Here is a 17394-nt window from a genome sequence, read left to right as displayed (position 1 = left end):
GAACAACATGGAGATCAAACCAGTCAATCATAAAGGAAATCAACCCTGACTATTCATTAAAAGGACTGATGCTAAAGCTGTAGCTCCAATACAATACCACCTGATGCAAAGAGCTGACTCATTAGAAAAGATCCTGATGCTGGGAAAGACTGAGGGCAGGAGAGAAGGGGGCAACAAAGGATGAGATGGTTGGATGGCATCACTAACTAAATGGACATGAGTTTGAGCAAACCCTGGGAGATAGTGAAGGACAGGAAGGCCTGGCTTGCTGCAGTCCATGGTGTCACAAAGAGTCCGAAGCAACTTAGTGACTGAACAACAACAAAGATCTCTGCAGATATACCCAGTTAACGATCTTGTGAGGAAGTGATCAAAGTTATCAGTGGGCCTTAAATCTGATGACTGGTGCCCTTACAAGAAGAGGAGAGGACAGAGGCAGAGAGAAGATGAAAATTCAAAGATGAAGGCAGAGGTTGGAGGGATGTGGCTGCAATTCAAGGATACCCTGGACTAGCCGAGGAAGAGGCCGAGGAAGGACCCTCCCACAGAACCTGCGGAAGGAGGTTGGCCCTGCCCACACCTGAACTTCAGACACTTGGCCTCCAGAACTGGGAGAAATTAGAGTCTATTTTTTAAGCCCCCTAATTTGTGGTCCTTTATTGCAGTAGCCCCAGGCAACTGATGTAATCCACTGGAGACTGACCTGGATCCTGGGTGGGAGACAGCTGTAGAAATCGAAGATGCTTGGATGGGAAGATGCACAACAGAGGGGGCTCTGGACTGTGTAGCTGTTTTCTGGACAGGCTTTGCAAAGTTTTCCTTATCGCCTCCCATGCAGCCATTTGAACCTTTTCCCTTTTTTCTTCTTTGGGCAAATATTTATTGAGCACCTGCAGTATACATGACCATTGGTGTCAGGGCCAAAGTCATGAGCAGGCCAGGCTGACTCTTATTTTCCCTGCCCTTCTTTTTTTTTTCCATTTCCATAGTGTTTATTTTTATTTATTTTTTTACCATTAAAACTTTTAAAAATTTCATTCATATATACATTAAATGTAGTCATTCATTTATTCCTTTTTTATTGAAGTATAGTTGATGTACAATTATATTGTTGCTGTTGAGTTGCTAAGTCGTGTCCAACTGTTTGAGACCCTAGGGACTGCAGCATACTGAGTTTTCCAAGGACAGACGAGTCTGGTGGGCTACAGTCCATAGGGTTGTAAAGAGTTGGACATGGACAAAGTGGCTGAGTGCACACACACACACACACACTCACACACACTCACACCACATCTTCTTCACTCATCAACTGATGGACACCCGGGTGGTTTCCATATCTTGCAGGCCAGATCACATCAAGTAGACAACACTAGGGCCTGAGATACAGATTTATGGGAAGACCTGGCAGCAGGGTGCAGCCAGGGCACTTCTCGGAGGAGGGGGCTTGGAGCTGGGACTTGGAGGCTCCGAAGGAGCCAGCCATGGCAGGAGCTAGGACAAAAGCATTTTAAGCCGAGGGAACAGCAGGTGCAAAGCCCCTGGGCAGGGGAATGTTTGGCCAGTTCTAGGAATGCACGCAAGTTTCCCATGGCTGGATAGCAGTGGGTCTCCCTGAAGGGCAGGGATGCAAGATTGCCACGTGCTCAAAGGCCAGTGCACTAGTGAGACAGCCGACACCCTGGCAAGCCACCTCCTCCAGGAGGTCTTTCAGGCTGCCATGGTGGAGGTGGGCGGCAACCCCTCAGAAAGCACAGACCTCCTGCCAAGGCCTCATCTGATCATCAGCATTCGTGGCTCTGATGCTCTAGGGTCTTTGTTTTGTGAGGAGTGCATGTCTCATCTTCCCAAGATACCCAGACTATTTAGGGCGACAAGATGTCTGCTACTCTACTGATCACCAGGACAGATAAGACACATTTGGCTGGTGAAGTAGGTGACCCCTTCTGTCTCCGAGCTACATACTGAAAGACCTTTCCAAGGAGGAGCAGCCTGGAACTGTACATCAGACCGAATTCTTGAGCTCCATGTCCAGTGATTGATTAGTAATGTCTGCTAGGAGCATGGGCGGGAAGAGCAGGGACAGGCGTACCATGTATTTGCCATTCTTCATCCCTGAGAGCCTCATTCCCCCCTTCCCCAAAGCCCCATACATTTTCCAGGTCTTAACCCAGTGGCATATACATGATAGATGCTAAAAATATTTGTTATTTGATCGATAGTTTATTCAACAGTCATTTTCTAGCCCGGTGACTACAGGCTAGAGGAAGCAAGAGGGAGCAGAGCATGGGGGGTGGTGGGGTGGGCAGGAGGATCTGTCTGTCAGAGAGGAGACAGGGCAATGTGCTAGAGACAAAGATCTTGCCCATCTGAGTACAGAAGTCATCTGTCTCTGCCTACTAAGTACTGATGATACAGGTCCTGAACGCTGGAGGCCCTGTGGTCCCTGCTCGGGAAGGCACCTTCCTGTCTCTGGTTTCATGAATTTGATACCAGGAAACCCTCTTGCTTCCCTTAAGCCTGGGTCTTCGGGGTGGAGATGCCAGCCCTGGTGCGAGGGTCTCTGTGCTGCCTCCGGAGGGGGAGAGGGCATCCAGGCTGTCTGACAAATACTCATGTGAAAGCAGTCCTCAGCAGGAGAGAAAGGCCCTATTTAATGGGGCCGTGTCAAAGTCTGGAGCTTAAATTTTCTTCTCGAGAAAGGAAAAATGCCATCGAGACCCACACCCGCAAATGCATAAATGTGGGCGTGATTTATTAACCACACGTCAACCAGTGTTTTCTCTGAGTAACTGTGAAATCTTTCCTTCTCTCTGAACAAGACATCAACAGTATGGTCACTGTATACGTTTTTCCACTTTTTCCAGAGCCAAGAACCAGGAAAAAAAAAAAAAAAAGGAAAAATGAAAGTGTAAGAAAAGTAGAGCTCAGACCACAGGCACCCCAGTTTGGGGAGCCATGTATGTGGGGGGTGGTCTCACAGAGCCTTCAGGCCCCCTCCTTTTCCTTGGGGCCTCATGCCCTGCCGGGATCGGCTATGCTGGAGATCTGAAGACCCGTCTCCCCCCGCATCGAGCACCTGGGAGGACACCACTCACCGAAGGGGCTGGTGCTCTTGCAGGTCACAGAGCGGCAGGACCTCTGGGGCTTTGGGAGGATGCTGTGCATCCTGGGGGCCTTCCTGAGACTTCAGAGGGGGCAGCACCGCCTCCCAAGAGAAGGACCTCCTGGGCAATGAGGTGTCCAGGTGAGGTGAAGGGTCGCCTTGTACCAGTTTGAGGCCTTAGTCTCTCCTGTTTCCCACGGCGTCAGCGTTCCCCAGCCCTTGAGTCATCAGGAGACCTTGAAGGGTGCCAAGTCCAGACAGTTACGAGGGGACACCATCCGGGCCTTGGGATGTGCTGAGCAGTGGACCTCAACGTGGGATGATGTCTGGCAGCGTCTGGAGACATTACTGGTTGTTACAATTCAGGTTTTCCACTGGCATCTCATGGGTGCAGACCAGAGATGCTGCCAAACACCCCAAAATGCACAGCACAGCTTTCTCCCAGAGCATCCAGCCCCCAGGTTGGGGAACTAGTCTAGAGAGATTTCTCTCCTGCTTCCCTTCTTTCTAGCCTTTGCAGCCACATGGACAACACCGCAGCTTCTGTCTCTCAAGACTCTCCTGTGGGATGCCCATTTGAGGAGTGGACAAACTGAGGAATCCAATGGGGAAGTGACCTCCTCCAAGGTCAGGAACAGTCCCCGATGGCTGTTCCCACCCCTACCCCCATTCCTTCCTTCTTCCCGCTCTCCTACTCTGTTCTTCGATGTTGGCCTGTTATACCTTTAAAATCAAATGAAAGAGAGAGAGAGAGAGCCAGAAACAGTCCTGCAAACCTTTTCCACAAGAGGAAAGAATGTGAAGCCAGCTGGAGACCTGTGGTTGTTGAGAGACGAAAACAAATCAGAAAATGTTCTTCACGGTGAAGCTCCCTGGAGGAGAGTGGAAAGTGCTGGCCAGCTCTCGTGTCACACAGAGATGTTCCGTAGAAGTTTCTGGAGAAGGGCCTCAGAATCCTTCCATTCCAGGTGATGGCAAGGACAGGCAGCCACAGGGATGGGGAATGAGACCACCCAGCCAGTGGGAGCCCGCCAGACCCAACGTTGAAAGGAAAGGCCGACTCAGATCTTCCTTCGTGGCTATAGCTTGGAGAGACTGGATGGATGCTTCCAGATTGGGGGGAATTGCTGATCTCAGACCGCAGCCCTTAGGGGAGTGGAGAGGGAACCTGATTCGATTCAGCCAAATCCCAAGCCCTTCTGGCAACATCACAGATGCCACCATTCCCTTGCCCTGAGACACTCTTTCCCAGCCATTCTCTGCTCCAACATCACCTCCTGACACATTTGTCCTTGGAGGACTTGCTTACAAGGTGCTCTTAGCTGAGTGGGCTTAACCAAGATCATCATGGGTGGCAGTATTAGATTCCTTCAAAATCTGCAACATGATTGAGGAGCTGGGCATGTGCCCTGGAGCCAGCCGGACCTGAGTTCCATCTTGGCTCTGCCTCTCCATGACCTCAGAAACACTGGCCCCTACAACTATCAGGAGGGTTATTTGAGATGACTGCTATCAGGAGCAGTTGAGCCTCCACACCCCTCCCCGCAAGGAGAAGCATGGTTAGGCAGAGTTTCTTTAAAAATGGGATGCTTTTTCTTTGTGAGCCAAGAGCCTGGGGATTTTTTTTCCCCCCAGCAGGTCCTTTGGGGGCTACCAAATCATTCCAGCCTTCATTCGCCTCTCATTTTAAAAGACCAAGGAGCTGTGAAAAAACCGCTCCCACACATGGGAAACTCAATCATGGGATTTGCATGAAAAGCATCCCAAAGCAGCCTTGTTTAGCGTTCAGACATGCACAGCCCCTTCCCACCTCCCTTTCCAGATGTTAAAGACAGCCCATCAGAGCTTCCCACGCTGGAAACAACAGAGCTGTCTGTTCAGTCACTGTTACCTGTGCCCGGCATTGTTCCCAGGGACGCAGGGAGCCCCGCTCTGGCCAGGCCAATCCCCAAGGAAGGGATGCTTCCTCGCCATCTTTCCTGGATGTCGTTCAGGCCCCTAGAAACCCACACCCCCTCAACTCAGGAGATTAGCCTACCAACAATTCTCCATTCTGGGCTGGTGATGGCTCAGCTTCTCACCAGCAAGGAAGCCATCATTCCCCAAGGCCCCCTCCTATCACTCTGGATCCATCTGTTGCCATGAAAATTTCTCCAGGCCCAGGGCCACGGGCCAAGGCTGACACGGGGGAAGAACAGCCCTCATTTCACAGGGAGCTGCACCCTGAGCCCATGCCCTGCTGCCAGCGTGCCAGCTCACACGGCCTCCGGCTTAGTGTCAAGCTCATGTGCCCTTGGCAGGGGGTGGTCAGCCTGCTAGGGCCCTGTGTGCTCTCCATGAGCCAGATATGGGGTCCAGGACCGTCCCCTACAACTGTCATTGTCCCTGCTCTATTCCCGCCACGGGGACTGCCTCTCACTTCCAGAAGTTCCACCATTCACTGAACAAATTATTTATTCTTTCATTCGCTCCACAAATGTTGACAAAGCCCCTGCCCTGCCCGAGCATAATATAGAGATGAACACGTGGTCCTGCAGCTCTCTGTGGTTCTGAAAGGAGATGAAGAAATTTGTGTTTTCGGTCTTTAGGGCTTGCTGGTCCTTTTGCCCGCCCAGCCTCGACTTTCTCTGATTCCGGTGACAAAGCCCTAATGTTCCTCAGGAAGGTCTCCCCTGGCCTGCCTGAGCCCTGGTAGATGAACCAGGCCAGGACAGACAGACACACACACACCACCACCACCCCCACCGCCCCCAGTAGGGACGACGGATGGGTTTCCAGATGAGGAGGCAGGTGACCTAAATCTGGCCAATGAGACTCAATTCTGGAACTTTAACTGGAATGACCCATGAGTCCAGAAATGCTGGTCGAGTCCAAAGAATCCCTTCATCTTCCATCCATCCAGGAAGCTTCTTGGAGGCACCGCTTTGGGTCTTGAAGGGAGAGGTGAGCAACAAGAACTCTCACACAGTGATCAGCCACTTTTTGACCCATCCACCCCAAATTGGTTGAAGATATACTAAGTACCGGGTGGCTCCAAGAGAAGCTGGGCGTGTTTTAAGCCCGTGTGTGGCAATCCACTCCAATACTCTTGCCTGGAAAATCCCATGGACGGAGAAGCCTGGTAGGCTGCAGTTCATGGGGTCGCTAATAGTCGAACACGACTGAGCGACTTCACTTTCACTTTTCACTTTCATGCATTGGAGAAGGAAATGGCAACCTACTCCAGTATTCTTGCCTGGAGAATCCCAGGGACAGGGAGCCTGGTGGGCTGCCGTCTATGGGATCACACAGAGTCGGACATGACTGAAGAGACTTAGCAGCAGCAGTGGCTTTGCTGAAGGGTCTGAGTCCATCCCCTGTTTGTAAGTGGTCCCCTGCTGTTGTTCTTTCTGACCCACTTCCTGCTCATGAACAGGCCATGATCTAAGTGATTTAGTGAGAAACAGGACCAACCCTCTATGAAAACCACACAGAGGATGTGCCGTTCGTTGCCAGGGACTCTGGGAAAGGACCAGTTCTTCTCAGAGGGACTCTACTGTGCACCAGAGGGCCACTCTGGGAGTCAAGCTGGGTTTACGGTCAAATCCTGCCACTGGGCAGTGTGTGACCTTGGCCAAATGGCTTCCCTTCTCTGGCCTCCATGGTCTATAAGCATCTATCCAATAAATCCATTATTTCTAAATCAATTAGGTAGAAACACCGCAGCCAGGAGGTCTGGAGTGGGAGTAAGGGTCCACGGAGCTGACCTACGAACCCTGGGGAAGGTGACTACCATCTGTCATGTTCGAGGGGTCCTCTCTGGGCTGAAAGGAGGGTGCTGTACCACCCCCTTCCCCAGCCCAGCTCCCTGAGACCCTTCCTCCCCTTTCGTTTCCCTTCTGTTCCAGGCAGAACAGGGTAAGAAATTCTGTTGAATACAGGCAGAAGGGCTCAGTGTTGCTAACAGCGTCCCAGGGAAATGGAAGATAAAACCGTTTGCATTATTCAGCTTTGCGTGATTCTTTTATTCAGGGCCTGGAAAGAGCTTCTTAGCAGGAGGAAGTCTGACTTCCTTGGAAAGATGGAATTCTGGTGAGACCAGCAGGGAGCCAGGACACAGGGCAGAGGGATCTGCAAGTCAGCCCGAGGCAAAGACCAAGACTTGAAATTTCTCTCCGTCCCTCACACACACACACACACACACACACACACACACACACACACACACACACACACACAGGAAAGACCATGGTTTATCCCCACTTTTCCAAGGAAGAGCTCTGTGTGGGCTCTCTCATGGCCAACTCTGAAAGATGCCTTGACTTCAGGACGCTTCTAGAAGAAAATCCAGACGCTGACTTGCAAGGCTATCGAGGCCCTCAGCTCCAACCCCACCCCTCAAGCTCTCTGTTCCTTCACAATCCACCAGCCTGTCCAACTTCTTCCTGTTCCTCAAAGACTCCAGCTTTTGAACTGTGATGCTAGAGAAGATTCTTGAGAGTTCCTTGGATTGCAAGGAGATCAAACCAGTCAATCCTAAAGGAAATCAACTCTGAATATTCATTGGAAGGACTCATGCTAAAGCTGAAGCTCCAGTACTTTGGCCATCTGATGTGAAGGGTCGACTTATTGGAAGAGACCCTGATACTGGGAAAGATTGAGGGCAGGAGAAGAAATGGGCAACAGAGGATGAGATGGCATCACTAACTCAACAGACATGAATTTGAGCAAGCTCCGGGAGATAATGAAGGACAGGGAAGCCTGATGTGCTGCAGCCCGTGGGGCTTCAGAGTCAGACATGACCGAGCGGCTGAACAACAGCAACCAGTCTGTGGCATTTTGTTTCAGCAGCCTGTTTCAGTTAACCTGGCAACCGAGACACCAAGTTAGCATACTCAAAAGCCATCCTGCTTGGTGTGCATCAGCATCGACTGATGGGGTGAGTGAGTGTGTCCAGGCTAAGGACACACCTTAGCCGGTGTGAATTGCATGAATGTCACATTCATTTTATGATATTTTAAAAATATTTTTAAAAATTTATTTGATTTGACTGTGCCATGTGGAATCTAGTTCCCCGACCAGGGATTGAACCCAGGATCCTTGCATCAGGAGCACCAAGTCTTAGCCATTAGACCAACAGAGAAATCCCTGAATGTCACCTTTAAAGCCCTGACATCCAGAGAACTCCAAGTCTGGCTCCACCCTGACTGATTTCTGCATCGTCACCTCCCCAATGTGTACTGGGTTCTGGGGAGCTCTTTCCTTGTCTCTCACCCACCTTCTTCTTCTCCTACTTCTCCCTCTTCGCATGTGCTGTTTCCCCCTCTCTGGGGTGCCCTCCCCTTTCTGAAGCCCTTGCCCTTCCTTCAAGGAATGGGTCCTCCCCTGCCTCCTTCATGAAGGGAGCTTTCACTGAAATATCAATCTCTCCCTTTTCTGAACTGCGGCTGCCTTCATAGTCACTTCGGCATATTTTTTCAAGCTCCAGTGCTCACTAATTGTTTCCCGTCTGTTGGTTTTGTGTCCCCAGCTAGACTGTGAGTTCTTTGAGAGCAGAGCATCTTTCGAAACTCCAGCAGCTCTACAGTGCCATGCCTATGGTAGCTGTTCAGCACTTCGGTATTGGTAAAGCAATGGAGGTCTCCATCAGTTGGGTCGGATCTTAATACCAAGGGCTGGAAAAGGTCCTTGGGGCACCCAGGAAGCACTAAACATCTCCATCCTGGTAACCTTTGATGTGGGGGATATGACCCATGTAGAACAGTCTGTGGGAGCTGGGCTCTTCCCTAGCCTGCTGAGACTGGGCCTCCGGGGAGTCCTGTTACTCTGCAGTCCCCACGGGCCTGAACATATCTCTCCAATACATGTTGCACATAGCACGTGCCCTGCTTCCCAGGATCCATGGGAGACACAGAGCACCCAGAGAAAATCGAGTGAATTTCACCCAGACCCATGTCCAGTCATATTTCCAGAGGTAATTTGACTCCAGTCCGACTGGCTCAGCCTCCATTTCCATCAAAAATACATGAAGCACACCATCCATCCCATCAGGGGAGAATAGTGAAGTCACATCTCTTAGAGACAAAGGAAACACTTAACCAGGTTTGCAACTGGACTTTGAAAGCAACAAAAGGGAAAGAGGGTAACAGAGTCATGTGTTTGCCACCGACAATCCAACATTGAGGCTCAAATTGATTGGGACTGAGGCTAAGGACAAGCTGGCCTTTGGTAGATAGGAGATCTGCCAACTGGAGACGCAAAATCAGCGGGATCTTTCTCCATCTCCATCCCCTAACTCCATCTTCACTTTATACTACCTTCTCATTAGCCGAAATACCTTGAGCCATTTGAACTTACGGATGACGCCTGATCAGAAAGAGCTGGCCCTCAAGATATCTACCGGGACTTTCTTTGCCCAGCTTGGCTCACAAAGCTCACATCCCAAACCCTGGGATTTGGTGGTTAAACAACGATCCATCTTCACACTGATGTTCTGTAGCCTGCCTCCCTCCCCATCCCCCAACAGCAATGCCCAAATGTCACTCATCTGGTCACACTCCATGAGCAAGTGCTTCCTCTGGCAGTGCCTACCCTCCCCGTGGTCCCGGTTGAGTGGAGGAGGCAGACGTGGAAACATATCAACGCAAGACAGGGTGGCACATCCTCCACGTCATGAATGAACATGGTGCTTTGTGCTCCAAGAAATGAAAGTGACTGATGTTGCCTGTGGGGCTGGGGAAGGGCTCACGGGCGACAGGGAGCTTCATCTTGAAAGGTGAATGAGTTTTCCAGGAGGAGGGGGTGGGAGTGGAGGAAAGAATTCAAAGAAGAAGCTATCAAATGTCACAAGGCACAGAAACGGTACCCACAGAAGGTGCCAAGAACGTTCCACAAGGCGAAGGATTCCTGGCAGGTCTGCCTTGAGAGGCATGGGCGCTACAGGTGTTTAGAGACACAGTTAAGGAGTTCATTCTCCCCGCCGTAGGCAGTGAGATGACAGAGCAGGTGTCTAATCAGGAGAGGAGCATGACCAGATTAATCTTTTTGGAAAGGTGATTGTTTAGAGAACATCCTGCATCGGGGACCAGCATCAGAGGCACAGAGACAAGGCAGAGAGGCTTCTATTGTGATTTTCGAGGCAAGAGAGAGAATGACCAGTGGAGCGGCCGTGGGCAGGGAGGGGAGGAAGGACGGTTGGCAGGCAGGAGGTAGATCTGCGCTCTGATCGTGGATGGTATGTTTACTTCAGGTAAAGAGGAGCCAGAAAGGCAGATGAGGCCAAAGCCTCTGTTTAGGGGGCAGACTGACTCTTGGTGCCATAGATAAGGAATCCAGGAGGAGGGGGAGCAGGTCTAGGCAGGAAGCGAGCAGTTCACCGAGGGGTGGGCAGGACATCCAGGAGGCCCTGTGTGGGTAGACACGATGGAGTCTGTGGTATCTGAAACCACGGGCAGGTAAAGTCTAAGACACAAGAGCAAGAATAGAACATCTGGGGACCGGCCTACAGACAGACTGAAAACGAGGGAGTGAGATTCAAGGAGAGGCAGATGGCCATGTGTGAAGGGCAGAGCAAGGATTGAAAACTGGCCTGAGGCAGAAATCTGCTGCATAGAGTACCCAGCATTCTTTTTCTTGGGCCCAACACATGTTGTTGTGTTATTGTTGTATGTGTGTGCTCAGTCATATCTGACTTTTTGTGACCCCATGGACTGTAGCCCACCAGGCTCCTCTGTCCATGGAATCCTCCAGGCAAGAATACTGGAGTGGGTTGCTGTTCTCTTCTCTAGGAGATAGATCTTCCTGACCCAAGGACTGAAACCTTTTCTCTTGCATAGGCAGGCAGATTCTTTACCACTGTGGCACCTTGGAAGCTCTGGGAACCTCAACACAGTGATTTCAAAAAAGGGAGAGCTCACAGTGCATCTTGTTTGAGTGACTCAGACCCGGCTACCCTCACCTTCCTGAGTCCAGAAGTGGTCACATGACCCAAACCCAACCAATCAGATGATCACTACTTTCTGGCCATTAGCTTGGCATTTTAGGGTCCAGGGATGAGGACGGGACTCAAGACAGGCCAGTGAGAGTCAGTTCTAGACTTTTGTTGAAATTATTAAGAAAGAGAAGTGTACTTTCTCCTGGGGTTGCTATGGTGTGAGACACCAGAGCTGGGCTTCCAGACGTCAATTTACCACCTCCTGGGGAGAACTAGCCTGAACATGAAAACCCTGCAGAGCAAGGAAGAGCTGAGAAATAGACTCTTATGGATACCATTTACCCTCTGGATCCAGCTATGCCTAGATATTTCTTTTTTTCTTTTTTCTTTTCTTTCTTTCTTTTGTTATTTGGGCCAATAGATTTGCATTTAAGCTTAAACCAATTTGCTCTGGGTTCTGTCCCTTGCAGCCCAAGGAGTTTTGACTCTTACAAGGCCACATGGTTAATGAGAGGCTGCTGGTTACCAGAGTGGCATCAGGAGAAGACTGGCTCCATCTCTGTACTTGACATCACTCAGAATACCATGTCATGTGGTTACTGCCATGGGGGTGGGGGTGAGAACAAACTAGAAATGGAGGAGCTGGCTGAGTCTCAGTACCTGTTAGCAAGAAAATACAATGATTTCCTTTATATTTTTCAAGGGTTGAGTCATCCCAGTCAGTCCCAACTTGGCACTTCAACTAATTGTTCTTGCCAAGGAAGATGGTGAAGACGGGAAGGCTGATTTATTTGAGGATACACGTGTCAACATCATCCTACAGAAGAAAACCAAAGGTATGCTTTGCTGGCATGAGCTGTTACCTAAGTGGTTTCTTTGGGGACCTCCAAGACCAAAAGCAGTGAGGTTAGATGTTCTTTGAGTTTTGAAGTTGGTCCAGCACAGATACATGGCATGATGGCCCAGGGCCCTGGGAGAGGACATTTCTTTCCTGACAGCACCGACAAGGTTGGAGGATCACTTTATATGAGGTGATCTGAGACCCGGGTCCTGAGAAGGAGCCAGTCGTGTGAATGACTAAGTAGGCAGGGACAGCAACTTCTAAGGTGGTTTGAGAACCAGGAGGAAGGCCAATGTAGCTGGAGTATGGTGAGTGAGGGGTGAAGACAGAGGCGGGCTACTTGACCTCCTGGTATATGCTAGTCCTGAGTATATTTCCTCTCATCTTTCCATCTGTCAATCCATCCACTCATCGATTTCATAAACATTTGTGACAGTTAGACAATGGGTGATGCTAAGACATGAAGCAAATGTTCACAAAGCAAAAGGGGAAAGACCCACAATCTAGGCAGAGAAAACCACATAAGTCAAGGCCTGGAGAGGGACAAGCACACTGCTTGGGGGTTGGGGGCTGTTGGGAAGGGTCTTGAATGCCTGGCCTCCCTCCCAGGGCTCCCCGCCACCCAACCATGTAGAACACACACGTGCAGAACAATAGGAAATTTTTAAATTTATTTATTTACTTATTTTTGGGTTTGCTGGGTCTTCAGTGCTTTGCAAGGGCTTTCTCTAGTTATGGCGAGCCAGGGCTACTCTTCATTTCAGTGCACAGTCTTCTCATTGTGGTGGTTTCTCTTGTTGTGGAGCACAGGCTCTAGAGTGAGGGCTCAGTAGTTGCAGCACACGGGTTTAGTTGCTCCAAGGCATGTGGAATCTTCCCAGACCCGGTTCCTTATCCACTGCACCACCAGGGAAGTTCCCAGGAAATATTGAGATGTGAAAAAACAGTTTCCGTAAAATTCATGATTCTGGAATAAATCAGATATAGTCTTATACTATATTCTAAACAGCCAAGGGGTAGCAGGGACCAAAAGCTTAAGAAAAAGTGAGGGGGAGATGCACCTAACATGGAAGACTATTCCATCAATTAGTCTAATTTTTTTCTGCCAACCAAGCAAAGACCATCATTAGTTACTATTAGCAATGGCCTGGCTTGGAGAACACCTGTTTTCTGCTGAACGTCACTGGTATGGGCCAGAGGGAGCTGTTTCGGAGCCTCAATCAGGCGGTGACATGATGAGATTTGTGCTTTGGAAAGGTCACCATGGCTGCAGCGTAGAGGATGGAAGGAGAGGAAGAGAGAGCATGTGTTAGGCTGCTGGAGAAACATACATGATGAGAACCAGCATTTGGGCAGAATTAATGGAGGCTGCATTCCTTGAAGGCAAGAGTTGTGCTCTGTTTCAGCCCTTTTAGCAGAGCCTGGCAAGAGCCAGGCAGAGCCACTGGTAGATTTTTTAGAAATGCTTCCTGAATTGAATTGTCTGCTATAAAAACCTAATGGAGTCTGGACAAAACAAAACTTGCCTCTCTGCAGCATCTCTCTGCTCATGAGAGGTGTCATGGCTAGAGACAGACAGAGCTAGGCAGTTTCCAGAGGTTGGAAGTGCTCAGGGTTTTGAGGAGCTGTGTGGGGTGACAGAGCACAAAGCTCCTGTTTCCTGAATTTGGCCAGAATCTGCCTGTTATGTCAGATCTGTGCAAATGAGACATTCATTAGGCTCGGGGGCTTCTGTTGCTCATCTTGATTTAGAAAAAAAAAAAAAAAGACCATCTGTCTTCCAAGAGGAGCTAGGAAGGCCCAAGTTAAGAGGTGTCCGTTTGAGACTGTTTCAACCCTTTTTCCACCTGTTTAGACACATCTGGATTCCTAAACCACAGAATCTGAATCTTAAAATGTATTCAGGACCCACCCCCATACTCCAAACTCGTTGGAGTTTGCTGTGAAGCTTTCTAGCAAAGAGTGTAGCCTGTGTGAGCTTTGTGCTGCTGAAATCAACCACATGGCCATATATGGAACACTTACTGTGTGCTGGCCCACGGAGGGAGGGCTCCGTGAGCCCTATCTCCTCTAAACGTCTTCCCTGAAGGGTGTGGGTCTCGCCCTGCTGACCCATTTTGTCTAACCGCTAACCTGTCAGCACTTGAAAACCTCCTCCTGCCCCTGCCATTGTCTGTCTTCAGCTGGGAAAGTGCATGTTTGTGGTTCCCTTCCGCACTGATTACAATGACAAGAAGACCATGAAACACTTGTCTCCCAAAGTGACTTCTTGGATCCACTGACAAAATGTTAGAAAATGGGTACAAAGCCCAAGAAACAGGACACCCAGGCTCTGTGAGCTTGGGGAGTATTACAGAATCCTATCGCAGGCCAAGAATGAGTCACAAAGAAAGCTTTTAAAATATAAAACCATCAACCTAGATTTCAATTCCAAGGAAACACATACTTGGCCATGAGGGAATGCTTGAAAAAAAAAAAAAAAATCAGGCTTAAGCCACTTGACAGGAAAATAAAACAGCCAAGGAACATTCAAATGTAATGATTTATATCCTCCCCCCCCCCCCACCAACCCACCTCACTTCCAGTGTGGGTCAGGGCGTACACAGACTGGACTTGGTCTATACCAGGGTGCCTGTCCCAGCCAGGGCTTCCATTTCACTTAATACTATTTCCCGCACACGATCCCATGCCTGGATGCAGCCGGGTTCTTACTGCACGGTGCTGCCTTCGGGTTGCTATGCCAATCTCATGGATGCTTCATGGTTTCCGTGCTCTTGGGCTCTTGGGTTGCTTGAGGTGGCTGTTCTGGGAATATGAGGGTTTTTCTTCCATTATTTATGTGAGCAAGCGCCTGTTCATTTCTCTCAAAGAAATGGAAGCTTGATTGATTTCCTAAACATAAGAACAAGATTGTCCTGCAAAAAACATTTAAGACTGACCAGGAAGGGCAACCACCATCTACTGAAACACAAGCCCAGGAGTCTGTAAAGCTTTCCCAGCAGAGGGAATGAATGAACAGCTATCCTATATAATATTTGCTCAGCACCTGATAGTTGACAAAGGTTTCCACTTAGCTCATTGGATCTTCACAATAGCCCCGGGGAGGAAGACAGGGAGCACATTACAGGGATTATTAAAACCCCACATTTTCCCCCTTCCTAACCGTTAATGGCTCTAAAGGCTTAAAGTCACTCCAGGGCGGTCAGAGAGTTTGTGGAGGATATCTCAGGTCTCTAATTCACTCATGCACAAATTTAAAAAACATTTATCCGGAGCCTAGTACCAAGTAAATGCAATGGCCGAGGGTACAAAGATGAATAAAACACTAAAAACACGGTGCCCGGCAGGAAGATCGCGTTCTAGCCTGGGGGAGAAAGCCACAAATAAACATGTCCCTGCTTTGCAAGGTGCTGAGAGGTCCAGCGAAAGGAACACGATGCCGACCACGTTTCTATCTGATGTCTTGCCTAACACCCGCTTGGTTATTTACATTGTCTATTCTCCGAAGCAGGAGTAGGGGGCTTAGCCATGAGCCTTGGGTCAGGTCTCACTGCGGGGATCGAACGCGCTGTGGATGGGGATAGGACTTGTCCCTCTTTCGGCAAACAGGCACATATGTCCCGGGGTGCCGAGCTTGCCTGGGGTCCGCACACAGGCTCCCTGAATTTCGCTCCCCGAGATAACCGGGGTCTCTGCCTTTGGAGCAGCGGCTTTCTCCCGTCGCAGCCGCCCGCTCGGAGAGGCAGGCAGCTCGCTGTCCGCGGTGACACGCGGCGGCGAGGTTTTGTCTCGCCCGGGCATCGTCCAACGTCCGCGAAAGCCCGCGAACGAGCGCCCCTTCCCTGCGCATCCGCCTAGCCCACAGTCCAGCTTCGGAAACCATAGCCCCTTCCTCCAAACCAACGCGCCAGCCCTGCTCTCTGACTCTCCCGGTTCTTATTATTTTATGCATTTGGACATTTCCCTCCCGAAGATATGTTTCTCAGTAATTTTTAGTAACACAACAGATGCACAGAAACGTTCTCCTTTAGAAAACAAAATTATATGTATATATTTGTATGTATGTATGTATAGGGTGCCTCCAGCGACACGGCGAAACCCGGCGAGACCCTCGCCCTGCGCCCCGCGGGTGCTGCTGACATTCGCGCGCGGGTCTCCGCGCCGGCCCGGCTGCCGCCCTTTGTGAGCGCGGACACCGGCTTTGTGTTTCCCGTGTTTGCTATCTTTCCTTTGCAAACTCGGCGCTTAGCACGGGGGAGACGCTAGGAAAATGCACGTGTGTGTGTAAAGTTTGTTTCATGCAGAAACAATTGCAGGGATCGGGCCGTTCCCGGGTGCCGGGCGATTTTCCTTTGTTAAGACCACACTCTCGAGTGCGGCTCGGCGGCCCCACGGTGGTCCCCGCTCGCCCCGGGAAAAGGAACCCGGTGCCGCCCCAGCCCCGAGCCCCTTGGGAGGCGCGGTTGCCCGACTCCACGACCCCGACCCACTCGGGTCCGCACGCCCGGCCCAAGCTGTTTCTGGCTCGGGCTTCGGCCTCTGGGCGCTGGGCTGGGGGGGGCGGGGGGGACGGGGAGGTGACCTCGTGCGGCCAGTAGGGTGGCCTCCTACGGCCCGTGGCGTGGGCCGGGGCAGGACACCCCTCAGGACTCGGGCCTCGCTCGTGGGGCGATCACCTGGCCCCCTGCTTGCCGCGCTCGGGCTCGGGCGACTCGATTCCAATGCGCCCCGGCTCAGCCTCTGCCCAAATTCCGCCAACCCGAGTCCGCAACCAAGTGCTGGGGTGGCGGGGGGCTTCCCGACCCCATTCCAGGGCGGGAAAGCGGCCTAGGGGTGTGGGGCGCGCGGGCCCACTAGGCAGGGAGAAGTGGTTGGGGGCGGGGGGCTGTCAAAGTTTCGGGAACTTTTCCACTTGAGATTGTACAACCCTGCAGTGCCCCCTACAGAACGCGGCAGCCGGGCAGGTCCCCACGACCCCCCGACTGCGGGCGGCGGCACGGCCCAGGCGGCCTGCAGCTCTAGCTGGAGCTTTTGCTTTTTTTTTTTTTTTTCCTCTCCTGCTTGTTTTCCTGATACTTTTTTTTTTTTTTTCAGATTTGGGGGAACAAAAAAAAAAAGCGAGCGCGAGCCGCCGCCTGCAGTGGAGCGTGCTCGGCCTCCAAGAGGCAGTCGTCTCCAACTTTTCCTCTCCCGCCCCAACTCCGCGCGTCTCAAACTTCGGTTCTGCTGGAGCCCAAATCTGCCTGCCTCTCGACTCCACTCTAATAAGCGCGCCAAGGCCCCTGGCAGTTGTTTGTAACGTGAGGGCCACGTTCTCGAGGCTCAGGCCAGCCCGAAGGCCCACTCTCAGCGCCTGGGCCCAGTTGGCAAGGGGGAACCTAGCGTCCCGGCTGCACCCCGGGAGAGGGCGGAGCGCTCCCATGACCCGGGGCAGGGGGGTAGGGATCTCCCGCGCCCGGAACGTTGCGAGCAAGGCTTGTGAACGTCGCAGGGGGGCACTCTCGAGAGACGGACAGGAAGAGGGCCAGGGGGGAACGC

This window comes from Ovis aries, chromosome 13 (assembly GCF_016772045.2).
Source record: "Ovis aries strain OAR_USU_Benz2616 breed Rambouillet chromosome 13, ARS-UI_Ramb_v3.0, whole genome shotgun sequence".
NCBI lineage: Eukaryota > Metazoa > Chordata > Mammalia > Artiodactyla > Bovidae > Ovis > Ovis aries.
The sequence above is the reverse complement of the archived record's forward strand: the minus strand, read 5'-3'. Positions refer to the sequence as shown.